We start from the raw sequence: 14,073 nt of genomic DNA on the forward strand, positions 1-14,073 counted from the left end.
AAAAATACAAAAATTAGCCACACATGGTGACACATGCCTGTAATCCCAGCTACTCAGGAGGCTAAGGCAGGAGAATTGTTTATACCTGTATGCAGGAGTTGCAGGGAGCCGAGATCACGCCATTGCACTCCAGCCCCATTGGAGGCCTCTGAGAGAGCCTAGTGCAGACCTCCCCATTGTCAGATGCAAGAGGCAAGACACTTGGGTGTTTATTTGACATCTCCACAATTGTATAGAGCTATGGGGGGCCTAATTAACTTCCTGGCCTGCCCCATGCATGAGGAACTGTTGGACTCCTAGCCAACAAAGACCCTCAGGCAGAGAACTACAGGAGCAGTAGGAAGCCTTAGGGTCTATGTGCACCCAAAGGCAAGTGCTGAGGGGAAATGGGTGGAGCACTGGCAGAACCTTTTTCTTTATCTTTTTATCTTTTTTTTTTTTTTTTTTTTTTTTTTTGAGAGGAGTCTCTCTCTCTGTCATCCAGGCTGCTGGAGTACAGTGGCATAGTCTCAGCTCATTGCAACCTCTGCCTCCCAGGTTCAAGTGATTCTCCTGCCTCAGCCTCCCAAGTAGCTAGAACAACAGGTACCTGCCACCACACTCAGCTAATTTTTTGTATTTTTAGTAGAGACGGAGTTTCACCATGTTAGCCAGGATGGTCTTGATCTCCTGACCTTGTGATCTGCCCACCTTGGCCTCCCAAAGTGCTGGTATTACAGGTGTGAGCCACTGAGCCCAGCCACACCAACTTTTTCAAAGATCTTATATGATCTGATTTCCCTCCTACCCCAGGCACCCCTGTGACCTCACCTTCTACAGCTCCCCAGCCCCTCACACACCCCAGCCATAGAACCTCCTTCTTGCTGTTTCTCAGATGCATCAGGCACACTCCTACTGCAGAGGCTTTGCACTTGAAGCCCTTCTCACCCAAATGATCTTCCGCTGGGAATTTGCATGTCTCCTGCCCCACCTTCTTTTTTCTTGCCAGGGACAAGGATGGAGTCTGGTTCAGCCACCCAGGCTGGAGTGCAGTGGTGCCATCTTGGTCACTGCAGCCTCTGCCTCTAGGGCTCAAATGATTCTCCTGCCTCAGCCTCCCAAGCAGCTGGGACTACAGGTGCGAGCCACCATGCCTGGCTAATTTTTGCATTTTTATTTTATTTTGAGGTGGAGTCTTGCTCTGTTGCCCAGGCTGGAGTGCAGTGGTGCCATCTCAGCTCATTGCAATCTCCGCCTCCTGGGTTCAAGCAATTCTTTTCACTCAGCCTCCCAAGTAGCTGGGACTACAGGCGCAGGCCACCACACCCAGCTAATTTTTGTGTTTTTAGTTGAGATGGGTTTTCACCAGGCTGGTCTTGAACTCCTGACCTCAGGTGATCCACCTGCCTCAGCCTCCCACAGAGCTGGGATTACAGGTGTGATCTACCACTCCCAGCCTCCCACCTTACCTTCTTTGGTAAGTGGTACTACCTTCTTATTTAAATCTTATGTATAGCTCTGTGAGGCCTTCCTGGTAAAAACAGACAGCACTCTCCAATTAATAAAGTACCATCGGCTGAGCAACCCTAAACTGAAAATCTGAAATCCAAAATGCTTCAAAACCTGAAACTTTGGGTGCCACCCTGCTGTCACAAGTAGAAAATTCCATAGTTGACTTCATATAATGGTTTGAAGCCAAAACACAAGCATACAACACACAGTTGATTCGGTGTCTCCAAGGAATAAAAGACTTCCCAGCTCCCATCTGTGGCAAGATATCTTTTCTATGCTTGCCCAGATCCCCGCACAATGACGCCCACAGAGCGTAATAAAATGGCACATGTTCAGGCTGGATGCACCAATGGCAGGTTCCCCATAATGTCCCACACGGGGCCAAGACCTACGTGCATTACTCACTGTGTTCTTTTGCTCATACTCTGCTCTGTAGCATAAAGATGTGGTTAAAAATGTCAAAAAGCCCTGCAGATACCCCTCAGGGTAACAGCGATAAGAAAAAAAGGAGCATTTATGTGTATCTGTAGAACAGAAAGCCAAGCTGTCGGAGAAAGTGGAGAGAGATCCAAGTGTGAAACATCTTACAGAAGAATGTGGTGTTGGAATGACCACCATGTACAGTTGCTTTTTGCCTAAAAAACCAACCAAAAAATACACGGTGGCTCATGCCTGTAATCCCAGCACTTTGGGAGGCTGAGGTGGGTGGATCACCTGAGGTCAGCAGTTCGTGACCAACCTGGCCAACATGGTGAAATCCCCCTACTAAAAATACAATAATCAGCTGGGCATGGTGGCAGGTGCCTGTAATCCCAGCTGCTCAGGAGGCTGAGGCAGAAGAATCACTTGAACCTGGGAGGTGGAGGTTGCAGTGAGCCGAGATCACGCTATTGCACTCTAGCTTGGACAACAAAAGCGAAACTCAGTCTCAAATAATAATAATTTTAAAATACAGTGTATAGTAACTTTTTAAAATTTACTTTTTTATAATCAATTTATATTTCATCTTTTTTTTCTTAACCTCATTCCTGCTGAATGCAAATATAGTAACCTTTGAATCCAAATGCAGAATTGGCCGGGCATGGTGGCTCATGCTTGTAATCCCAGCACTTTGGGAGGCTGAGGCGGGTAGATCACGAGGTCAGGAGTTTGAGACTAGCCTGGCCAACATGGTGAAACCGCATCCCTACTAAAAATACAGTAATTAGCCAGGCTTGGTGATGTGTGCCTGTAATCCCAGCTATTCGGGAAGCTGAGGCAGAAGAATCACTTGAACCCAGGAGGTGAAGGTAGCAGTGAGCCGAGATCATGCCACTGCATTCCAGCCTGGGCGACAAAGCTAGACTCTGTGTCAAAACAAACAGTTGCATTTCAGCTTTGTATATAAGATGTATATAAAACAAATACATTTTGAGTTTAGACTTGGCTCCTATCCTCAAGCAATCTCATTACATAGATGCAAATATTCCGAATTTATTTATTTATTTATTTATTTATTTATTTATTTATTTATTTATTTTTGAGATGGAGTTTTGCTCTTGTTACCCAGGCTGGAGTGCAATGGCATGATCTCGGCTCACCACAACCTCCGCCTCCTGGGTTCAGGCAATTCTCCTGCCTCAGCCTCCTGAGTAGCTGGGATTACAGGTGTGTGCCACCATGCCCAGCTAATTTTTTGTATTTTTAGTAGAGACGGGGTTTCACCATGTTGACCAGGATGGTCTCGATCTCCTGACCTCGTGATCCACCCACCTCGGCCTCCCAAAGTGCTGGGGTTATAGGCGTGAGTCCAGAATTTTTAAATATGCAAAATTCAAAACACTTCTGGTCCCAAGCACTTCCAGATGAGGGATACTAACCTATATTTACAAAGGTGAGGACAGGGTATAGAAAATCAGGAAGAGTAATGAGTCTTCCTAGGGGCAGTATAGCTAACTGAAGTTACTAGGCTGGAAGGGGAGAATGGAGTAGTCTCAGATTCAGGTGGGCTGTGTGGGAAAAGCCCCTGGCAGGGGCTGAAGGCTTTGTTATTTTTTTAAGAACTATTTTTTAAGAACTAAGATCTTGTTCTGTTGCCCAGGCTGGAGCTCAGTGGCAGGATCATAGCTTACAGTAGCATCGAACTCCTGGGCTCAAGGCATCCTCCTGCCTCAGCCTCCTGGGTAGCTGGGACCACAGGTATATGTCACCAAACCCAGCTAATTTCTTTATTTTTTTTTTACAGAGATAGGCTCTTGCTATGTTGCCCATGATGGTCTTCAGCTTCTGGGCTCAAGCAATCCTCCCACCTTGGCCTCTCAAGGTGCTGGGATTACAGGCAATAAGCCACTGGGCCTGGCCCAGGGCTAAGATCTTTAGAGGCATGATCAGAGAGGCTGGCTTGCCTTCTGCCCTCCAGTCTCCTGAAGATGCTTCCCATCAGTCATACCTAACAGGAAGTCAGAGGGTAAGAGAACCCCTTCACACTGTTCACAATATCAGGCCCAGGGCAGGGGGCAGGGCACACCGAAGATGTTCAGCACACTCTCCAAAATAACAACACACACACTCCTATTCCCCTTCCTTGCTTTATTTTTAGCACTGTCTAACCTATGATACATTTTACTTATTTTTGTTATTGGGTTTTTGTTGTTTATTATTTTCTTCTTTTTTGAGACAGGGTCTTGCTCTGTCACCCAGGCTGGAGTGCAGTGGCATGATTATAGCTCACTGCAGCTTCAACCTTGCAGGCTCAAGGAGTTCTCTTATCTCAGCCTCTGGAATAGCTGGGACCACAGGTGCATGCCATTACACCTGGCTAATTTTTTTTTTTTTTTTGAGAGTTGAGGTTTCTCTATGTTGCCCAAGCTGGTCTCAAACTCCTGCGCTCAAGTGATCCTCCCACCTGGGCCTCCCAAAGTGCTAGGATTACAGGCCTGAGCCACCACACCTGGCCTTAATTTTGTTTCTTGTCCATCTTTCTCCACTGGAGTGTAAGCTTCATAAGATTGAGGCTTTTTTTTTTTTTTTTTTAAATTCATTCACTACTATATCCTAGTGCCTGAAAGAGAGAATGTGTTTAATAACAATTTTTTGAGTAAAGTTGCTACCTAAATATGGCAGGCAGAATAATGCCACCAAGTATGTCCACATTTTAAATCTGGGGATCTGTGAGTGTCTTAGGTTATATGGCAAAAGGGAATTAAGATGAATTAGCAGAGGAAGGATATTATCTGAGGGGTGGAGGGTGAGCAGTGGAATCACTAGAGTCCAGAAAAACAAGGATCAGGGAATCTAAAGATGCTACACTGCTGGTTTTGGGGATGAAGGAAGGGACCACAAGCCATGGAATGCAGGTGGCCTCTAGAAGCTGGAAAGGACAAGGAAACAGATTCTCCCCTAGAGCTCCAGAAAGGAACACCTCCAGAAAGGACACCTTCATTTAAGCCTAGTGTGACTCATGTCAGACTTCTGACATGTAGAATTGTAAGATGAAAATGGATCATCTTAAAATCAGTGTTGGGCTAGGCATGGTGGCTCATACCTGCTATCCCAGCACTTTGGGAGGCCAAGGTGGGAGGATTGCTTGAATCCAGGAGTTCAAGACCAGCCTGGGCAACATAGGGAGCCCCTGTTTCTACAAAAAGAAAAAGAAAAAACATTAGTGTTGTTCTAAGCCACATTTGTGGTAACTTATAGCCACGAGAGGAAACCAATATACTAATCTCTGTTTTATTTTTCCCCCTCCTTTCCCCCATTCCTCACTTCCTATTTATTTCTTTAGGAATGTAGTTATCATCTTTACCTTCCCTTCCTTCCCTTCACTAGACACTCTCTTTTTTTTTTTTTTTTCTTTTTTCTTTTTTTACTTGTGAGATCTTTTTAGCTAACTGGATGTAAGACACTATAAAATTAGGGAATGTGGTAAAGATTTCCTTAAGTGTTTGTTCACCTAAGGATCATAGACAAAATCTTAGACAATCGAAAAAGGACAAAGGCATAAATTATTCAAAACAGCAAATAATCCAGAATTAACTCTTATAATGCAAAATTGCTGTTCAAAAGTGACTTCTTGTTTCTGTGATCCTTTTTTTTTTTTTTTTTTAATAAGAAAAAGAATAAAGAAGAGGAAGAAAGAGAAAGAGGAAGAGGGAGAGAGGATGGGGGTATTGCTTTATTGCTCAGGCTAGAATGCAATCTAAATATGGGTATGCCTATAATTGTCCTTAATAATGGAGATACAAAAGAAAATGAGGGAATAGAATAACAAACAAGGAGCCAACCAAGATTTCATTTAAACTTCTAAATTGATATGATGTGGTACTGATAAGAGTGTATATTTTGTATATTTAAAGTGGAGAGTTCTATAAATGTTAATTACATTTACTTGTTCCAGATCTGAGTTCAAGTCCTGGATATCGTTGTTAATTTTCTGTCTCACTGATTTGTCCAATATTAATGTTGAAGTCTCCGATTATTATTATGTGGGAGTCTAAGTCTCTTTATAAGTCTTATATGTCTGTGTATTCCTGTATTGGGTGCGTATATATTTAGGATCTTTAGCTTTTCTTGTTGTTACACTGATCCTTTTATCATTATATAATGTCCTTCTTTGCTTCTTTTGATCTTTGTTGCTTAATTGTAACTTCTGCTTTTTATTTATTTATTTTAGCTCTCTGTTTGGTTGGTAAATCCTTCTCCATCCCTTGTTTTGAGTCTTTGTGTATCCTTGAATGTGAGATGGGTCTGGATGCAGCATACTGATGGGTTTTAGTTTTTATTCAAATTGCCTGTCTGTCTTTGGATTGGGGGATTTAGTCAATTTAAATTTAGAATTAATAATAATATATGTGAGTTTAATACTGCCATTTAATATTAGCTGGCTATTTTGCCCATTAGTTGATGTAAATTCTTCATTATATTGATGCTCTTTTTGGTGTTTTTTTAGAAAGGCTGATACTGTTTGTTCCTGTCTATGTGTAGTGGTTCTTTCAGAAGCTCTTGTAAAGCAGGCCTGGTGGTGATGAAATCTCTGAGTGCTTGCTTGTTCACAAAAAACTTTATTTTTCCTTCACTTGTGAAGCTTAGTTTGGCTGGATGTGAAATTCTGGGTTGAAAGTTCTTTTCTTTAAGGATGTTGAATATTGGTCCCCACTCTCTTCTGGCTTGTAGGGTTTCTGCTGAGAGATCTGCTGTAAGTCTGATAGGCTTCCCTTTGTGGGTAACCTGACCTTTCTCTCTGGCTGCCCTTAGTATTTTCTCCTTCATTTCAACACTGGTGAATCTGACGATTATGTGCCTTGGAGTTGCTCTTCTTGAGGAATATCTCTGTGGTGTTCTCTGTATTACCTGGAGTTGAATATTATCCTGCCTTACTAGGTTGGGAAAATTTTCCCGAATAATGTCCTGAAGCGTATTTTCCAGCTTGGATTCATTCTCTTCGTCACATTCAGGTACACCTATCAAACGTAGATTAGGTCTTTTCACATAGTCCCATATTTCTTGGAGACTTTGCTTGTTCCTTTTTATCCTTTTTTCTCTAATCTTGTCTTCTTGTTTTATTTCATTGAGTTGGTCTTCGACCTCTGATATCCTTTCTTCTGCTTGATCAATTTGGCTGTTAAAACTTGTGCATACTTCACGTAGTTCTCCTATTGTGTTTTTCAGCTCCATCAATTCACTTATATTCCTCTCTAAATTGTGTATTCTTGTTAACATTTCGTCAAATCTTTCTTCAAAGTTCTTAGTTTCTTGGGATTGGGTTAAAACAAGTTCTTTTAATTCACAGAAGTTTCTCATTATCCACATTTTGAAGCCTGCTTCTGTAATTGGAACACATCGTTCTCCATCAAGCCTTGTTCCGTTGCTGATGAGGAACTGTGATCCCCTGCTAAGGGAGAGGCGTTCTGATCTTGGGTATTCTCAGCTTTTTTTGGCTGTTTTCTTCTCTTCGTTATAAATTTATCCATCTGTGGTCTTTGTATTTACCGTCTTTGTAATTGAGTTTCTGAGTGGTCGTCCAACTTATTGATTCTCAGCACCGAAATCTGAGCAACCCACTGTGCCGACTAAATCAGCGGCGTTAAGATTGATGGTGCTTTTCTGACTCTGCACCAAGAACCGACGTTCCGAGGAGCCGGCAAAACCACCTCGCCGGTCACAAGAGTTGCTCTGGGGACCCGTGGGGCTCCTCCGCTGGGAATCTCCTGGTGCGTGAGCAACAAGAATTCATGTGAAGGTGTGGTGCCCTCTTGTTCTTTGCGCTTTCACTGGGAGCTACAATCCCGAGCTGCTAGTGATCAGCCATCTTGGATCTCTCCCTAATCTCTGTTTTTAGTCCAGGAGCACAGGCTCTGGAGCCAGTTGAGGCTGCTTTTTTGACCCCTCCTTAAGGAGAAAGCTTGTACGTTCCTTTTCTGTGTAAATGAAACTATTAAATATTGTTTCTTCCTGGGGGAGGTAAGAAGTAGGGGGTGGTAGTCGTCTGGGTTTGGGGAGCTGGTGATGCTTGGAGCCCTCACAACTCAGAGCCTGGCCTCCAGGAACCTGGCTGATTGTAGAATTCAGTAGGTATCTGTGGAAGGACAAATGCATTTCATCAAGTGATGTCCATAATCAACTTCATCTCTCCTGGTTTTAGGACACTAAGGGACCCCCTTCCTTTCTTTGACTACTGTAAGTACGATTTGAGAATCTGTGCATACAGGGGTATTTTTGTTTTGAAATTAGTCTTCTGGCTGGGTGCAGTGGTTCACACCTGTAATCCCAGCCCTTTGGGAGGCCAAGAACGGTGGCTCACTTGGGGTCAGGAATTCAAGACCAGCCTGGCCAAGATGGCGAAACCCCATCTGTACTAAAAGCACAAAAATTTGTGCTCATTTTGGTAGCACATATACTAAAAACCCAAAAATTAGCTGGGCATGGTGGCAGGCACCTGTATTCCCAGCTACTTGGAAGGCTGAGGCAGGAGAATCACTTGAACCAGGAGTCAGAGGTTGCAGTGAGCTGAGAATGCACCACTGCACTCCAGCCTGGGTGGTAGAGACAGACTCTGTCCTAAAAAAAAAAAAAAAAAAAAAAAAAAGTCTTCTATTTCTTCAAAGCACAGCGTCACCGGGCTGCAAGGCTGGTGCTATCCACACATGCAATGTGTATGGTAGTCAGCTGCCTTCTGTGCAGGGCTGCTCACTCACCCAGCAGCTGGGCACTGCCTGGCATGGGAGCCCCCCACATGGCCAGCCAGGCTGGGGCTGAAAGGTGGGAATGGAGAGGAGGCAAACTAGAGGCTGTGTGGGAAGGTGCTTTGATGAATTCCTTCCTGGGCTGGGCTTCTACAAGGATTCCTCCACCTGGCCATGGGAACTGAGGGAAGCCAAAGGGAGAGGGAAGGAGGAGTGCCAGTGGTGGTGCTGGAAGCCTCTCCCTGATGAAAGAGAAGCCTTGAGGCCAGTTCAGCAGCTCAGGGCGGTGCTGGCCAGGGCAAGAGCATTCAAACCTCCCTCCCTCCTGATGCACCTCCAGGATCTGCAGTCCAGAAGCTGCCACCACAATCTATGCAGGGCACTGGGGGTTTCCCCAGACGTCTAGGGAGGTGGGAGAGCCTGGGCCTTGAGAGGGCAGGGGACTGAGGGAGCAAGAAAGTAGCCGCAGGCTTCTGCGGGGCCAACCCACTCTCCAGGCGGCACCCATGCCCACCTCTGTGCACCTCAGAGCTTGGTGCCCCTAAAACCTACAGGGTGGCAACTCAGAGTGGAGGAGAGGGTTGGAAAGCAAAGCCAGCAGGAGAACAAAGGACGCTTTGCCGGAGAGGGAGGCACCTTCCACCAAGGCCTCCGGGGCCTGGGGAAGTGACTCACTAGGCCCCGGGATGGACCCACCCATGGGGGCTCCTTGGGCCCACAATAGACCCACAGGATAAGGAAGGGGCTGTCAGCTCCGGCCTCCTGCGGGCTCCTCCCAGCCCACCCCCATGGGATCTGGTCTGAGTCCAGCCCAGGGCCCTTGGGGATAGGCCCTTTTCTTGTTAGGCTCTGCCAGTCGGGCCGCCACCGCCACTGCTGCCACCTGGGGCTGTGGGCGTGGTCCCTTCCGCCAGCCCTCCCTCTTCTTGGCCCTGGAGGGACCCGGGCTCCCCAATTCTCGGCAGAGCCACACTATTCCTCTGCTAGAGCGAGGCCATCGGTGCCATCCGAAGGTGGCGTCAGGCTCTGTCCCGAGGCTCCGCGGACGCCTGTGATGGGGACTTGAAGAGAGCCCTCGCTGCGCGCCCCGGCGTCCCGGGCAGTTGCACAACCTTCCCCAATTATGCTCCGGGCAGTGTGTGGCAACCAGGCGAGAATTCCAGGACCTTGTACCTACTCGTACCAATCTGCCTTCCCGCTGTTTGGCTGCAGGGCCAGGCGTGGCTCTGGGCCGGGGTGGGGGGTGGGAAATGGGGGTGTGTCCGCGTCCAGGAGGGCGTGGCCCGCGTCAGCCCCGGGAGCAGCAGCCCGGCCCTGCCTGTGCAATCGGCTCGCCCCAAACCGCAGCTTCCTCGGGGGCCCTGGACCGGGTCCAGGACACAGAAAAGGAAGCTCTGGTGACATCCTACACACGAGCTTCGAGGAGCAGGCTTGGCCCAGCTACGGCTGGTGGCGCACCTCGGGCCCAGTCTAGCCAGGGATGCGCGGCCTGGGTTCTCTTGAGGGCAGGGCGGGCGTCCTCCCGGGCCCCAGCGAGGCTTGGGCGTCCCTTCGCTTCCCAGGCTCTACCCCAGCTCTTTAAGACTTTGGCCTGGTTTGTAATTTCTGTGTTGAGAATGATCCTAGGAGCATGCCCTAATGACCTAGCTCTTATTCCAGGGCCGTGGCTCCAGGTCCAGGAACAGCATTGTCCTATGAGGCCTGGGCGCTATTGGGACTGGCTGTTCTGTGTGATAGAAACAAAGACAAAACCCCAAATGCAGCTGACCCCTAACCCCTCTCCATTGTGTGTCCCAGGGAGTGTGCCTGCCTCTTTCTCTGGGTCTCTCATTAGAATTTCAGAGAAGCTTCCCTTGCTATGGAGATGCTAGTCTTGAGGCCTGAGAGGTGGTTCTCTCTACATGCGAATCAGTGAATTTGGGGTAATACATGTTCGGTGTCATAACTGCACTGTGGTCTCTCTTCCTGATGAATTTACAGAGCCTCAAGTACACAATTGAAAGTAAACAATTCCTGGCCGGGTTCGATGGCTCACACCTGTGATCCCAGCACACTGGGAGGCCAAGGCAGGAGGATCACTTGAGGCCAGGAGTTCGAGACAAGCCTGGCCCAATATATTTTATACAATATATTGTATTGTATAATATATCGTATAATATATTGTATCGTATAATATTAGTTGAGTGTGGTGGTGCACACCTGTAATCCCAGCTCCTCAGGAGGCTGAGGTACAAGAATCGCTTGAACCCAGGAGATGCGGGTTGCAATGAGCCAAGATTGCGCCACTGCACTCCAGCCTGGGCAACAGAGCATGGCCCTGTCTCAAAAAAAAAAAAAAAAAAAAGGAAAAGAAAAAAGTCTGCTCCAAGCCTCATGAGCTATCTTGCCCTCCAAGCACCTGCAATGCTTGGGACCTGCTGGTCACCAATAAATGGTGCTCTTGGATGGTTGGGAAGAGAAGATAAGGATCTTTGCAGGGAAGCAGGGACCCTTTGATAATCAAAATCCAAAGCCTCAACAGACACACCAGCACCCCTTTCCAAATCATGACTTATCCTCAAAAAGCAAAAACTACCCAACATTTCCTTCCACTGGGAGTGAGATAAAAACACGGAAGGTTCTCATTCCCTGTGAGTAAACAGCTACCAACAGGCAGCCATGCCTGGATGCACAACCTCAGGGGTGGGCCCCCTCCCCAGGAGTGAGCCCCCAACTCTGTCTTCAGCGCCGAGGTCTGCACCCTGGGCCCAGCAGGGCTTTGCTTGTTTAGCTTTGGGGCTTGCAGGAAAAAAGCTCTTGAACCAGATCCAGGGATTAGTCTAGGATGTGGCAGGGTAGGCTTCTCTGGGGCTGGGGTTTCCCTTCCTGAAAGCTCACAGAGAAAGGTCCCTGGGCTTACAGAGGCTGTGGCAATGAGGACTCACTGGTTGTGGGATCCAGGAAGAGCAGGGACACACTCTTCTTTTCTGAACTTCAAACTTCCCTGGAGTCGTGTTCGATTTGGGTCACCTTAGACAACTCTGGTGCTTCTAAGAAAACAGGGCTAGTCTTGGTTCTGGCAGGAAGTTGTCCTTAGCTGTCACCAACACTGAATTTAGCAGTTTGACCTAAATACAGTAGTTCCTGGATAGACTTTCCTCCAAGCAGGTGCCCTAGACCATCTTTTGTCTTGGGCTTTATGTTGGACATTAGAGCGTTATCTTTGTGATGCCTTTGTAGGTTTCTGTGGATACTGACAAGAAACTTCATTTGATCTAATGAGAGATCTTTCACTAATAAAGGCAGGAGCCGCTTTTGACATTTATGCATTAACATCATCCTTCTATTCTTTCCTTCCTTCCTTCCTTCCTTCCTTCCTTACTCTCTTCTCTTTCTTTCCTTTTTTTTTTTTTTTTTTTTTCTTTGAAAAGAAGCCTCACTCTGTCACCCAGGCTGGAGTGCAGTGGTGAGATCTCGGCTCACTACAACCTCCACCTCCCAGGTTCAAGCAATTCTCTTTCCTCAGGCTCCTGACTAGCTGGAACTACAGGCATGCACCACCATGCCTGGCTAATTTTTGTGTTTTTAGTAGAGACAGGGTTTCACCATGTTGGCCAGACTGGTCTCAAACTCCTGACCTCAAATGATCCACCCGCCTCAACCTCCCAAAGTGTTGGGATTACAGGTGTAAGCCACCATGCCTGACCCTATTCTTAACATTCATTCTAAGCATATCCATTTGTAGATAATTTTAAAACTTATGGCAATTAACGATGTGGGCTTTTACCCTATACAGTGACCCAGACCTTTTGGTTTGGGTAACTCCACATCAAAGCTCCCATCAGAGATAAAACAGCTGCCAGCCCCTGATCTCCAAGTGAGGGCAAGCCCTCTCTCTACAAAGAATCACCTCCTTTGGGTGGGGTTGGGGTGAGCAAAGAGAGCCACCCACATTCTCATCACACATGTGACAAGACCAATATTACCTGGCGGCCTTGAGCCTCGTGGCAAACACATTTGTGTACGCCCCTTGAGATGGCCATCAAACTATGACATCCTACTTCCTACAACAGCCACATCAGCCCAGATGTCAGACTACATTCAGGCCAGCGGCTGCCTTCTCCAGCCATTAGTTGTCCCTCTAGCTGTGTCTAGAGCTCCCTAACGTTTAGAACTGAGGCAGTTTTCCTGCTTCCAACTGAACATCCCCTGGCAGTTCCCATTTTTGTATTTTCTACCTGGGCATCTACTTAGGAGAAACTGAATATCCCCCAGTCCCAATGCAGCCATTTTCCTGTCTCTGGAGAATCGGGAGGGAAGGCAGGGCTTCACGGGATGGGGCCATCTTGGCAGACAGCATTTCCCAGAGAATGTGGGTTGACCTCCAGGCAGGGGAAGTGGGCAGGCTCTGCTGGGCTTAGTCAACTTAAATCTTCTTTTGGTCAGTGGCTCACTGGAGACAGTTTCCCCATTTCTCACATCTGTGCTTTCCAATTTTTTTTTTTTTTTTTGAGATGGAGTCTCACGATCTCAGCTCACTGCAACTTCTGCCTCCTGGGTTCAAGTGATTCTCCTGCCTCAGTCTCCCGAGTAGCTGGGACTACAGGTGTACACCACCACGCTGGCTAATTGTGTGTGTGTGTGTGTGTGTGTGTGTGTTTAGTAGAGACAAGTTTTCGCCATGTTGGCCAGGCTGGTCTTGAACTCATGATCTCAGGGGATCTACCCACCTCACCCTCCCAAAGTACTGGGATTACAGGCGTGAGCCATCACAGCTGGCTGTGCTTTCTCTTTTTAATTTTATTTATTTTGAGACAGAGGCTTGCTCTGTCACCTAGTCTGGAGTGCAGTGGTACAAACATGGATGACTGCAGTTTCAACCTCCTGGACTTCTGATCCTTTCACCACCTCAGCCTCCTGAGCAGCTGGGACTATAGGCGCACACCACCATGCCTGACTCATTTAAAAAGTTTTTTGTAGAGACAGGGTCTCACCAAATTGCCCAGGTTGTTTTGAACTCCTGGGGTCGAGCAATCCTCCTGCCTCAGCCTCCTAAAGTGTTGGAATTACAGGCATGAATCACTGTGACTGGCCCACTTTCCTTTTTTTAAATGTTAGTGGTTTCATTCACAGATATATACATATGCAAAACCAACACAGCACAACATGCTCATCACACCCTAAACACTCGAGTCCAAGCTTGGGGGTCTGGAGAGGTGAAGGGAGGCCATGCCTGTACCACCCTCCTGACCAGATCTGCCAATAGCATGTGCACTGAGTACCTAGAGACCACACTGCTGCTCTCTGGTCGGTCTTCAGATTGGGAAGCTTTGGGATTTGGGACTTTGGATGTTAAGGTCTTACTCAGTAGCCATACCAGGTCCCAAGTGTGAGGAGTGGTGGCTCCTGAGGACACATGCCAGAGTACTTGTTTGTGGCTGCT

Source organism: Saimiri boliviensis, chromosome 14 (genome assembly GCF_048565385.1).
Source record: "Saimiri boliviensis isolate mSaiBol1 chromosome 14, mSaiBol1.pri, whole genome shotgun sequence".
NCBI lineage: Eukaryota > Metazoa > Chordata > Mammalia > Primates > Cebidae > Saimiri > Saimiri boliviensis.